We start from the raw sequence: 14,359 nt of genomic DNA, 5'->3' as shown, positions 1-14,359 counted from the left end.
CAAAACACTTTGAGGGGAAGTTTCTTATAAAGTTAAACATATAAATGTGACTCAATTAGAGAAGTATCCAAGAAAAGCTGCTCACACAAAAATGTATATGTGAGTGCAGTGCTTGTATTCATCTTTCACAATGGAAACCCAGGTATTTTCAACTATTGTAGTACATCTGTATAAAGTACTGATAACTACTATGTGAAACAATATGACTTTATCTTAAGTACATCGTGTTAAAAAGCCAGAGTCAAAAAAGTTACATACTGTGACAACATTTTCATGAAATTTTGTAAAGGTAACTTGTGTGACAGAGAAAATAACTGGTTGCCAAAAGTCAGATGTGAATGAGTAAGTTGAATGACTACAGAGGGTCAAGAGAATTTGGTGGCATAATAGAAACATTCTGATTGTGGTTATTGCTATTCACTGTGTTTAAAACTTGTGGATCTGTATACATTGCACAAAGAATTTCACTCTATAGAAAAAATAAAACTGCATTTGATGAAGAAATCCTGCCCCTTTATCACCGTTTGATATAAGTAGGATAGAACCTCTGTTGATAAAATTTAAGCTCTGATCCACTTTGTTATCTTTGGCATGAAATATGCTATTATTTAATTTTAAACATGCTATTTTCACCTTTAAAATTATGAAAGAATTTCTTTTTTCAAGTGAATGAGTTCAAGGATTTTTTAATTTAATTTATGATCAGTTTCAAATGTAAACAATGTCTTTAGCTTTGCTAAAGGAGATGGTATTCATTAATTTTTATTTCTATAAACACACCAACCATTATTTAAAGTATTTAATAGTGCATTACTCTATCTCTGTGTAGAAAGGAACATTTTACTCTCTCTCTGGACGCAGAATTGTAATTTAAAAACTAATTCTTGACCTCAATAAGTTATCTCACCTTTCTGACTTTTGGCTTTCCCATATATAATTTGGGTATAATTAAACCAACCCAGCAGTATTGTTTAGGAGGCAAATACATGCCCACAGATATAAAAAGCATCTGTTACTACTCCAGATACATATGAGGTGACCTCTATATTAAAATGTATGTATTCGTGTTTGTGACATATTTTACAAAGAACCTTCATACATAAAATCTTCATGCCATTCCTAAGAGATGGGCAGCCTTACATCCCCCTTTAGATTCAGCAAACAAAGTTTGTCTAATACTAAGGAAAGGATTTAACAAAGAAGCAAATTTCTTACTGTTGATCTAGTGCCTCAAATCAGATAAGGCTTTTTTTTTAAGAGAGAGAATTTTTTAATATTTTTTAATTTTTGGCAGACACAACATCTTATTTTCATGTAGTGCTGAGGATCAAACCCAGCACCCTACGCATGCCAGGCAAGCGCATTACTGCTTGAGCCACATCCCCAGCCCACAGATAAGACTTTTGAGAGCACTTTGTGCCAACCTAAGCTTTGTAAGGGTTTAATATCTTTGGCCTTGCATTCCTAAATTATCCTATCTTGAAACAGAATTGACAGGTCTTACCTCAGATAGAGGTGTTTTAAGAGAGGTGAGTAGTTAAGTGATAAAAAAAATATAGAAGTAATCTTTATGAGCTTTATAATCACTGCCCTAAAATATAATTGGTAAATATAATCACAGTATAAATGGGGCAAGACTTAATTGAAACAGTGACATTAAGCTTCTTTAAGTTACTGTGAATTCATTGTATTATTGATTAAATACTGATCATTACTAGTGTAATCAGAATTTAGACATATCTCCTTTTGCTGTAAGGAAATATCTTAACATTGTAAAATTTTTAAATTTTATATGTTTAATACTGATTCATTAAGAATCATGGCATAAGTTAGATTTTAATACACAAAATATAAAGCCTACAGAAATGTATTAAAAACATCTTGGTATATGTAACAGCAAGATTTAGATTTGTATAGATGACTTGGATTCGTCAAGTTTTTTAATGTATAGGAACACTTTGACTATGTAGTGTGAATTGATAAACTTTTTTCTAAAACCCATAACACTAGACAAGGTAAATACTCTGTAATCAGATGTTAGACGTTTTTACTTTTTGCTTTTAAATCTCTTTATGTAAGACAGATTTTAATTATTTTTATATTGACTATTAAGGAATTATGGCATGGATAAGATTTTAATCCCCAATTCAATGAAAATTGAATAAAGGCAATAAAGGTATCAATGCAATGCTGCCATAACATAAAAGAACAGATACAGTTTGGATCTCTTGTCTAGAACTGCTCTCCAGGTTAACCTGCAGCCCTTCTGCCACACACAGTGAAACTGTTTTGATGTGGAGACTATAAATTTATGGTGACAGTACCCATAAATGTAGCAGATGCTTTAGGAAACATTTAGAAAACAGTCTTGTTAGTGCAATATTATGATCCCAGTTCGGGGGAGTTGTGAAACAGCCATAAATTTGATTTAGTAGGAAGATCCTGGGAATAAGAGAACCAAAGTCTGAGATAAGGTTTACAAACATTCTTAAGAAAATTGTTGTTTTCCAATAGGATTGAAAGAGATCATTAGAAAGTAAACCCAAAGCAGACTTGAATACTCCTAGAACTTTGTGTTCTCATCCCAAATACAGATGTTCAGATAAACAAATATGACATACTAACAATTGTTAACTACAACTGTGTCCAGATAAAGATGATAAATATGTTCTAAGAATTAAAATAAACATTGCTTAAAGAATCAAATGAAATATGATGATAATGACTCAACACAGTAAATCTCAGCTAAGAAGTTGAAACAGTAAAAAAGAACCAAATGAGAAAAATGACATCAGCAAGATGGCAAAATAGCTAAGTCCTAGGCCCTCACATGTTCCCTACAGAAAATCAACAAAATACTTATAGGAGATACCTAGAAACTGGTTAAAAGGTCTGAGTCTCAAACAAGCACAAAACCAATTGCATAAAAGCTGTATAGGAAATTCAGTATTCTGTCCATTCATCAGAACCATACCACTTTTCCAATCCATATGAGAGGCTTATTTAGGAGGAATCCTGCAACTTCCTGTTTCTCTATAGGAAGGAAAACCAGTAGAACATACAGCCAACTGAATTGAAGGAGGCTGCCTAAAGGACTTTTTTCTGTCTTGTCTGTATCCACCGAATGACAGAACAAGGTACCAGGTGGTGGGTATTGAATAATTAGAGGAAACACAGTTGAGTCTGCAAATCCTCTGGTAGACAGTAGATGGCTCACAAGATCCTTGATTTAAGGCAACATCAAGAAAAAAAGGAGAAAACTTCAAAGAGATTACATGCAAAAGCTCAGAAGGGACTCATACTCAGAACAATGGTTTGAGAGAAACTGTAGCCAGACTCTATGAAATCTCTGTGAAACTAAATTGTAAAATATGGGTGTGTCAGCTGATTAATAAAATGACAAATGAAGAAAAAGAAAATGGAGAAAAGGAAATCATACAAAGAAACAGTTGACCCAGACACATTTAAAGGAACTAATTAAATTTCCATGAACCAAACACTAAAAAATGGAGAAATAGACAAAGAAATAAAAATTACTGTCATAAGATGCACAATGAATTAAGAGAACTTGGTTAATAGTTAATTAAATAAAAGGAAAATGATGCATGGACAAAACAAGAATACCAACAGAAGAGAGAGGAATTATGAGGGGGAGGCAAACAGATATTATGTAGCTGCAGAACACAATAAGTACTAAAACTCAAGAGGGACTCAATAGCAGACCTTACCAGACAAGAAGAGACTTGAAAGGACTTATGGCATACCATTAAATGGAACAGCATTCATATTATGGAACTCCAGTGGGAAGGTATGTGACAGAAAACCTATTTAAAGAACTAATAAGTGAAAATATCTCAAATATCAGAAAAGAGATGGGCATTCAAATTCAAGAAGCTCAAAGAACTCCAAAAGTATACATATAAAGAACCTACACTGAGACACATTATAACCAAACTGTCAAAATAGAATCTTAACAACATCAAAATAAAATTCCCATGTAAAAAGGAGCTGTTAGATTACCAGTAGATTTATTTTAGCAGAAACCTCACAGTCTGGATGATAGTGGGATTATAAATTCAATGTACAGAAAGAAAAATATTGTCACACCAACAATAATATATCTAACAAAGCTGTCTTTCAAAAATGAATGAAAAATTCAGACTCTCCTATATAAACGAGATAAGAAAGTTCATCACAACTAGTTCTGCTCTACAAGAAATATTAAAAAGAGTCTGATAAGTTGAAATGAAGAAAACAAATAATGCAAAATCACACAAAAATGTAAAATCCCTGGTAAAGATACATATACAGAGAATACAGAAGCCTATGGAATTATAATGTAAGTGAACAAATCACTTATAAATCTGGTATAACATTCTTTAAAGCATGAAACATGGTATAAACCAAATAGTGTTTTATATACAAATAAAATTAGTTTTTATCAGTTTAAAATAGATTGTTATATCTTTACTTATTTTTATTTAGTATTTGTAGTACTGGGAATATAACCCAGGTCCTCATGACACCCCAAGCCCTTAGATTATTATAAGTGCAATGGTAACCATTGTGATATGCAAACTGGCAAATAAGAAAAGAAATAAAACATGCCACTGCCAAAAAAAAAAAATCAGTGAAACACACAGGAAGACCATTAGAGAGGAAAAGAGCAACAAAAATCCTATAAGACAAAAAAAATCAGTAATTTATTGAAATGAAAATGGGTTGCATGAACCAGCAAAAATACTTAAGCTAAATGGATAAAAAATAAGATACAATGATATGTTGTTGCCTATTAGCAACTAACTTCACATCTAAAGTTAAAAATGAAAAGGTAGAAAAAGATCATTTCAGTTATATTAGAACCTAAAGATAGCACAGATGACCATACTTACACAAAATAGATTTTAGGACAAAAATTGTCACAAGACAGAGAAGAACATTGTATGATGATTAAAGGATCAATTTAAACAGAAGATAAATGGTTTAATATGCACCTAATATCAGAGCACCTAAATGTATTTAGCAGACATTGATAGTGTGCATGGGAAATACAAGTTAAAAATAATGGCAGGAGACTTCAATATTCCATTTTCCAGCAATGGATTGAAAAACAGTATCAATGAGGAAACAGAACTTGAACAACACACTAGAAAAATCAAATCTACCCGACCTATATAGAATAGTTCACCCAACAACAGAACATACATTCTTCTCAAGCAACAATGGTATATTCTCCCAGATAGCCACATTAGATCATGAAATCAATCTTAACAAATTTAGGAAGATTTAAAATATACAAAGCATCTTTTCTGACCCCATAATGGAATATAAGTAAAAAATCATATCAGAAGAGAAACAGGAAAATCCACAAATATCTGGAAATTAATGATGCATTCTTAAATGACCAATGAGTCAAAGAGGAAATGACCAGGAAAATTATAAAATATTTGGAAACAAAACCATAACAACTTATGGAATGCAGCAAAGCAGTTCTGAGAGAGGAGTTCATAGTGGTAAACACCTGCATCAAAAAAGAAGAAAGATAGCAAATCAAGATCCTAAATTTATATCTTAAAAGAAGAACAAACTAAATACAAAATCAGCAGGAAACAAAAAATAAGAGTATGAATAAATACTAGCAATATAAAAATCAATGAAATCAAGATTTTTTTTAATGATCAACAAAGTTGACAAGTACTTAGCTAGACTAACAAAAAAAGAAGTTTTGAATATCTAACTTAGAAATTACAAAGGAGACATTACAACTGAATGAGAATTGTATGCTGACAAATTGGTTGACCTAGAAGAAATGGAGAAATTCCTACAAAAGTATGATCTACTACAAAGCAAAGCCCAGGATCACAGCATTCACTGCAGAATTTTACTGAACATTTAAAAAGGAATTAACATCATTTTTTCGCTCTAATTCTTCCAAAGAAAGGAACAGGAGGAGCACATCCAAACTCATTCTGTGAGGCCAACGTTACCCTAATACCAAAATACTCAGCACAACAAAATTATAGAACAATATATCTGGTGAATGTTGTATCTAAATCTTTAACAAAATAATAGCAAACTAAATTGAAGAGTACATTTAAAGGACCATACATTATGGCCACTGATATTTATACATGAAATTTGAAATAATTAATCATATATAAATCAATGAATGTGATATACCACATTAACAGAATGAATAACAAAATAATATGATAATGCAGAAAAGGAACTTGATAAAATTCAATTTATCTTTATGATAAAAATACTCATTAAGAAAGGAAGAGAAAGTTTCTTGATATATTAAATTTCATATATGAAATGCCTGTAGTTAATATCATACTCAATGGGAAAGGCTGGATTATTTTTTCTCTCTAAGATTAGGAAGAAAACAAAGATGCCCCCTCTAACCACTATTTTTCAACATATAATTGGAAGTTCTAGCCATATCAGACAAGAAAAAGAAATAAAAACATTCAAATTGAAAAGGGGAAGAATTTAAACAATTTCTGCTCACAGACAGCATGATTTTTTCCATAGAAAACTCTTAAGGATTTATACACATAAAACTTGTTCTTATTAGAAATAATAAGTGAATTTAGCAAAGCTGCTGGATGCAATATCAGCAAATTCAGTTGCAGCAATAACCAAACAATAAAAGAAATAGAAGAAATCTATTTATTTTGACATCAAAGAGAAGAAAATACTTAGGAATAAACTTAAGCAGATGAAAAAACATACATTAAACATATTGCTAAGCGAAATGAAAGGAATACAACAAATAAATAGAAATGCATTCTGTGTTCGCGAATTGGAAGACATCAAATTGTTAAAATGTTCATACTACCCAAAATTATCTAATTTCAATTCAATCTTTATGAAAACCCCAATAACATTTATACAGAAGTAGCAAGAATGTCTCAAAATTTATGTGGAATCTCAAAGAGTCATGGACAGCCAAAACTATCTTCAAGAGGAACAAAATTAGAGGGCTTACACTGCCTGACTTTTTTTTAATATTTTTAGTTGTAGATGGACACCTACCTTTACTTATTTATTTACTTTTATGTGGTGCTGAGGATTGAACACAGTGCCTCACACCTGCCAGGCAATCTACCACTGAGCTACAACCTCAGCCCCAACACTGCCTGATTTTAAGTATACAACAAAGAAAAAAAATAGTTTAGGAATGTGCTACTGGATATGAAGAGAAATATACAGGCCAAAAGAACAGAACAGAAAGCCCAGAAATAAACCCCTGCACATATGGCCAAGTGATTATTGACAGAAATTCCTAGACTAAACATTTGTCTTCAACAAATAGCACTTGGAAAATGGAGTAGCCACATACAAAAAGAATGAGTTGGATCTTACACCACACACAAAAATTAATTTGAAATGGATTAATGACCAAATGTGAGATCTAAAACTATTAAAATTCCAGAAGAGGGAACTTTCCAGAATGTTCAGTGAGAGGCGGAGGAGGCGGAGGAGCAGCAGCTGCCTGGGCTGTACACAGTTAAGTGCTCCTTCCCACTCCCCCACAATTCCCCCAGCACGCTCATGGGCTGTAGAAAATGGTGAAAGAAACCACTTACTATGATGTTTTGGGGATTAAACCCAATGTCACCCAGGAAGAATTTTAAAAGGCTTAGAGAAAACTGGCCTTGAAGTACCACCCTGATAAGAATCCAAATGAAGGAGAAAAGTTTAAACAGATTTCTCAAGCTTATGAAGTTCTCTCTGATGCCAAGAAAAGGGAATTATATGACAAAGGAGGAAAACAGGCAATTAAGGAGGTTAGAGCAGGTGGTGGTTTTGGCTCCCCTATGGACATCTTTGATATGCTTTTTGGAGGAGGAGGAAGGATGCAGAGAGAAAGGAGAGGTAAAAATGTTGTGTACTATCTCTCAGTAACATTAGAAAACTTATATAATGGTGCAACAAGAAAACTGGCTCTACAAAATAATGTGATTTGTGACAAATGTCAAGGCCAAGGTGGTAAGAAGGATCAGTAGAGTGATGTTCCAACTGCTGAAGTACTGGAATGCAAATAAGAATTCATCAGATAGGACCTGGAATGGTTCAGCAAATTCAGTCTGTGTATGTGGAGTGCCAGGGCAATGGGGAATGAATCAGTCCTAAAGATAGATGTAAAGCTGCAATGGAAGGAAGATAATTCAAGAGAAGATGATCCTGAAAGTTCATATTGACAAAGGCATGAAAGATGGACAGAAGATGAAGGAGACCAGGAGCCAGGATTGGAACCAGGAGATATTATCATTGTGTTAGATCAGATGTGTTAGATCATCACCTGTCATCCAAGTCAGATTGTCAAGCACGGCAATATAAAGTATGTGCTAAATGAAGGTATGCCAATTATTGTACAATGTGAAAAGGGTCGCCTAATCATCGAGTTTAAGGTAAACTTTCCTAAAAATGGCTTTCTCTCTCCTGACAAACTCTCTTTGCTAGAAAAACTCCTACCTGAGAGGAAGGAATTAGAAGAGACTGATAAAACGGTCAAGTATAACTGGTGGACTTTGATCCAAATCAGGAATAATAGCACCATTATAATGGAGAAGCATATGAGGATGATGAACATCATCCCAGAGGTGGTGTTCAGTGTCAAAGCTCTTAATGGGGCTAGTGAATAACACTCACTGCAGGCATATTATATGCAGTAGTGAATGCATGAAGGAATACAATCATAATATCTCACTACTTCCTATTGTTTTAATGTCTAATTATAGTAGTGTTTTAAAAGTTAAATGAAGAAGAAATGCAAATATAAAAGCTCTTACTTTGCCCTGTATGTATGATGACTTCAGTGTGCAAGAAGTTGTATAATACCTGTAAAAACTACTTTTAAAAAAGTTCCCCTAGCATTTGTTAGGCCATACCTTACAATTGATTTCAGCTGTGTAGGATGAAAAACAGACTGAAATACTAGGTATATGTGTTGATTTCAGTGTATGACCCTTTGTTGTTAAGCTATAAAATTAAAACTCTATATTTAACTGACAAGAAACCTTAATTTGTAAAAGATTGTTGGTCTTTCTAGTTATTTGTATTAAGTGGGACTCTTGTAATGCCTCTCCCTATGTGGTTTTACATTATCTTTCCTCGCATATTCCTGCATGGCCTCAACCTACTTGAAGGTTGTATATGTATAATGCATAATTTCACTTCTGGTGTCCGTGAAAGAAATGATAACTTTCAAAAGAAGAGGTTTATGTTGAAAACATCATCATTAAATTGAAATATATAACAGATATCTATGAAATGTTCCTAACATTTGCAAATTTATTAACATACTTCTGAGTCATCTTTGCCTTCAAAAGGAAATCAAGAGAAATTAGAAAAAAATGGAGATAAAAAATGACCTTATAATACTTCAAAATCTGATATATCTTATCAAATTACAACACTTGACCTAGTCAGTCTTTTTAGTTTTAATCATGCCATTCTCACATGTATCTTATTGTGTGTGTGTGTGTGTGTGTGTGTGTATGTGTGTATGTGTCAGTTTTAATCATGCTATTCTACTGTAAGTAGCTATTTTTTTGAGGACATTAACACCTAACAAGACTTGTAAGAAAAGAAACGTTAAATCCACATACTTCATGAACATAGATGCAAAATCCTTAAGAAAATAAACTTTCTAATATGGAAAATAAGATAATAGATCATTACCACATGGAACTTATTCTAGCAAGGCAATTTTTTAATATTGTTTTAGTTGTTCATGGACCTTTATTTTATTTATTTATATGCAGTGCTGAGAATCAAAGCCAGTGCCTTGCACATGCTAGGCAAGCACTTTATCACTGAGCTACAACTCCAGCCCTAGGAATGATTTTTTTAATATTCAACAAACAATTAATCTCGCGCCTATAATCCCAGCAGCTTGAAAGGCTGAGTCAGGAGGACCACAAGTGAGGCAGTAAGAAACTCAGTGAGATTCTCTCTCTAATTAAAATACAAAATAGGGCTGGAGATATGGCTCAGTGTTCGAGTGCCCCTGAGTGAAATCCCAGGTAACAAAAACAAACAAACAAAAAAAAAAAACAACAACAAAAACCAATATGATCTAATTTACTATTTTACATCAAAGGAGATGAAAAAAGTATTCAACAAAATTCTTTAAATATTCATTGTAAAAGACAATTTAAGAAGAAAATAGTCTCAACTTGATTAAGGTATTTGTAAAAATTTTATAGTTTATGTCATTCTAAATGGTAAAAAATTGAATGTTTCTATATTAGGGCTACCATAAACACACACACACACACACACACACACACACACACACACACACTATGTGGCTTCAATGACAGAAATTTGTTGTTGGAAGTTAGAAAGTCTAAAGTTAATGAGACAGCATTGTTGCTTCTTTCTAATGCCAGAGTAGGAAGGATCCTTCATATGTTCTTCTCCATGACTTATAGATGATGTTCCTCTACCTATGTGGTTTTACATTATCTTTCCTCATGTATAGTATCTTTGTGCCAAATTTACCCTTTTTACAAGGACAATAGTCATCTTTAACTAGGGACTATTCTAATAACCTAAGTTTAACTGGATCACCTCTGTAAAGACCCTTTCTCCAAATAAGGTCACATTCTGAGGAATTGGGCATTAGGACTCCAACCTGTGAATTTTTGAAGGATACACAACCCAACCCTATTAGTTTCTTTTTTGAGATCAAGAACAAGGTCAGGATGTAAACTACTCAATAGTTTGTTGGAAGTTCTAGCCAATGCAATAAGGCAAGAAAAGGCATAGATATGAAAAAAAGAAAAAAATGAAAATGTTTTGTTCTCAAATGCCATGATTATGCAGAAAATCCTACAGCATCTCTTTTCTCAATGATTTTATTTTTTTAAATACATGACAGCGGAATACATTACAATTCTTATTACACATATAGAACACAATTTTTCATATCTTTGTATATAAAGTATGTTCACGCCAATTCATGTCTTTATACATGTGCTTTTTTTGCATTACAATACTTATTACACATATATACCACAATTTTTCATGTCTCTGTTTGTATATAAAGTAGGTTGACACCGAATTTGTATCTTCATACATGTACTTTGGATAATGATGTCCATCACATTCCATTATTCATGCTAATCCCCTGCATCTTAAAAATATAATTGTTATAACTAATGAATGTATTTATCAAAGATAGAAGATAAATTCTATATGTAGTAGCATCATTTGGAAAGTGATTTTTTAAAGAAAATACTTATGAAAGGATATAAAACATAAAATAATGGATAACAAATATGACAAATAAGACCCATACAATGAAAAGTATAAAACATGTAGGGGAGGAAGATTGTCAACCTTACTGGTTCTCAAGAAAATAAAAATTAAAGGCTAAATAAGATAACCATTTTGCAATAGAATGACAAAATTAAAATAAAAAACAACAAAAAGCAAAAATAAACAACAAAAAAGGCAATGTCATGTGAATGATGTGTAGCAACTGAATGTCTTAAATTACTAATGGGAGTATTTGCTATCATATTGGCAAAGAGTTTCATAATCTTTATAAGTGTATACACTTAAAATGAATACCCACAATTTTATTTCTAGATATTAAGAAGAGATACAAAATATAATTCTCTGAAAAGTCTTTTTCTTGCTTTTTTCATTGTAGCTTCATTTATGAGAGCCAAAAATAAAAACAACCCAAATGTCCATTACATGTAAACAGATAAACAAATGATGAGAAGTTCATAAAACAGTATACAGCACAGCCATATAAATGATAATACTACTACAACATAATTTTTTAAAATAAGTGTCACATTGATTCAGCTTTTAGGTAAGTTTCCCTTTTAGAACAACTGATGAGGTTCAAAGACCAAGTACCTCCCTTATAGAATTCTCACTCTGTGTGGCAGTCTGATTTCCCAGGTTCTAGGTACCAAGAAATTAGGTTCAACTTCCATTACCTAAAGGTCAATGAAATTATTCAAAGGAGCTAGTCCTAACCACTCCCTACCCCTTGCTTGCCCATTCTGTCCTATAGAAACCATAATAAAAGTGCTTGCCCATATTTCCCTCTATACTTCTGCCTGATATTTTTGTGTTCCATCCTAGTACTTCCCCTGAGGAGTTTTGTATGGTATATTGTTTCTCCCTAGGATCCATAAGCATAACAAGCTCCAGTTTCTTTCTCTTGATCTGTATCTGCCCTCATCATACTTCACCCAAGAAAATATATTTAAAAACACTGATAAACACAAAAAAAACATACTTAAATTCATTTCCTATGGATGCTGTAACAAATAAACATACTCTTAGTGGCTTAAAACAACAGGAACATATTCTGTTACAGTTCAAGATGCCAGAAGTCCAAATCAGGGAGTCAGTGAGGCAATCCTCCTTTCAGAGGCTCCAAGCAAAATTCAATCTTATTTCTTCCAGTTTTTGGTGGCTTCTGGGATTCCATGAGTTGGGACCACATCACTCCAGTCTCTGCATCTTTAGTTTTCTGTATGTCAAATCTCTCTCTCCTTCCCTCTATTAGGATAAATGTCATAGCATTTAGATCCATTGTGAATAATCTAAGATACTCAACCCATCTCAAAATCATTAATTTAATCTCATCTGCAAAGACCTTTCTTCTAAACAGGTAATGTTCAGAAATTCTAGAAAATAGGGCTTGATGTCCTTTTAAAATTTTTAATAGATTTTATTTTTATGAACACTTTTAGATTCATAGCAAACATGAATGTATAGTACACAGTTTCAATATATCCTCAATGTAACCCCACAATTCCACCCCCACTATCAACTGCACCAGAGTGGAACATTACTACAATTGATGAATATATGTTGACATACATTTATCACCAAAAGTTTACATTATGGTGAATGATTGGTATTGAACATTTTATATTTTGACAAATGAACTATGATATGTATTCACTTTTAAAGTATATAGAATGGTTTCACTACTTTATAAATCCTCCATATTCTACCTATTCATCCCTCTCCTACCCTTAACCTCTGGTGATCACTGATATTCTTACTTTGTTTGCACTTTTGTTTTCAAGGAATGTCATATATTTGTAATCATACACCATGCACTTTTAAAAAAAATTTATTCATTTGGTATCATGCATTTACATTTACTTTATAACTTTTCAGCTCATTCTTCTTAGTGCTAAAAAATTATACATACACACATAAGAATACATACATCCCTCAGTTTATCCATTCACCTTCTGAAGGACATATTGCTGCTTCCTAGTCTGGGCACTTATAAATAAAGATGTCATAGACATTGGTTTGTGGGTTTTGTGTGAGCATAAGTTTTGGCTCGTGTTGGTAAATACCAAAGTATCATGTTTTTTGGATTACATGGTGAGAGAATGTTTAGTTTTAGTTCTAACATTTTACACTGATACAAGCAAATATTTGCTGTCAAAATTTTGGATTTTCAGCATTCTAATAAATCTGTAGTAGTTTCTTGTTGTTTTAATTTGCAATTCTCAATGAAATATGATATCAAATAAACTTACAATCAATGTATCTTTTCATAAAATATCTGTTAAAATATTTTGCCCAGTATTTAATTGGATTGTCCATTTCTCATTGCTGAGTTTCAAGGGTTCTTTGTACACTTTGGATAACAGTCCTTTATCAAATGTCATTTGCACACATTTTCTCATAGTCTGTGGCTTGTATCTTGATAGCATCTTTAACAGAATGGATGTTCTGAATTTTAATTAAGTCCAGGTGACTAATTATTTTTTCATGAATTATGCCTTTGGTGTTGTATTTAAAAAGTGATGACCACATCCAAGCCTACTCAGATTTTCTCCTGTTATTTTCTGAGTATTTCATGCTTTTGCCTTTTATACTTACATTTGTGGTCCATTTTGAGTTATTTTTTTGTGAAACAGGAAAAGTCTGTGTCTCAATTTTTTTTTTAATTTAGATGTTCACTTGTTCTAGCACCATTTGTTGGGAAGTTTATCTTTTCCCACTGTATTTCCTTTGTTCTTTTGTCAAAGATCAGATGGCTATATTTATGTGGGTTTATTTTTGAGTTCTCTATTTTGTTTCATTGAACTACTATCTTTTTTTTATTATTGACCTTGGCAAAGGATCTAAGAGTTTTCTTTGGACTTTAAAAATCTCTATGGTGTGACTTTTGTTGAAAAAATAGAAACAAAGTACATAATTTCCACTATGATGAAATGTAAAAGGAGATTTATAAAAATATTATGAAAGAAAAAAAGAGTATAAAAAGAAGAATAAATTTGATAGTAAGTGGATTTAAACACAAATGTATTAATTACTTTCAGTGTAAATGGACTAAATGTTTCTG

At 32.4% G+C, this 14,359-nt stretch overlaps 1 pseudogene; it reads left to right on the top strand.

Moving 5' to 3' along the window:
* Positions 1 to 7,574: 7,574 nt before the first annotated feature.
* LOC143389110 (dnaJ homolog subfamily A member 1-like) lies at positions 7,575 to 8,638 on the top strand (annotated as a pseudogene).
* Positions 8,639 to 14,359: the final 5,721 nt, after the last annotated feature.

Source organism: Callospermophilus lateralis, chromosome 11, assembly GCF_048772815.1.
Source record: "Callospermophilus lateralis isolate mCalLat2 chromosome 11, mCalLat2.hap1, whole genome shotgun sequence".
NCBI classification, from domain to species: domain Eukaryota; kingdom Metazoa; phylum Chordata; class Mammalia; order Rodentia; family Sciuridae; genus Callospermophilus; species Callospermophilus lateralis.
This window is presented reverse-complemented; position numbering and strand designations above follow the sequence as displayed.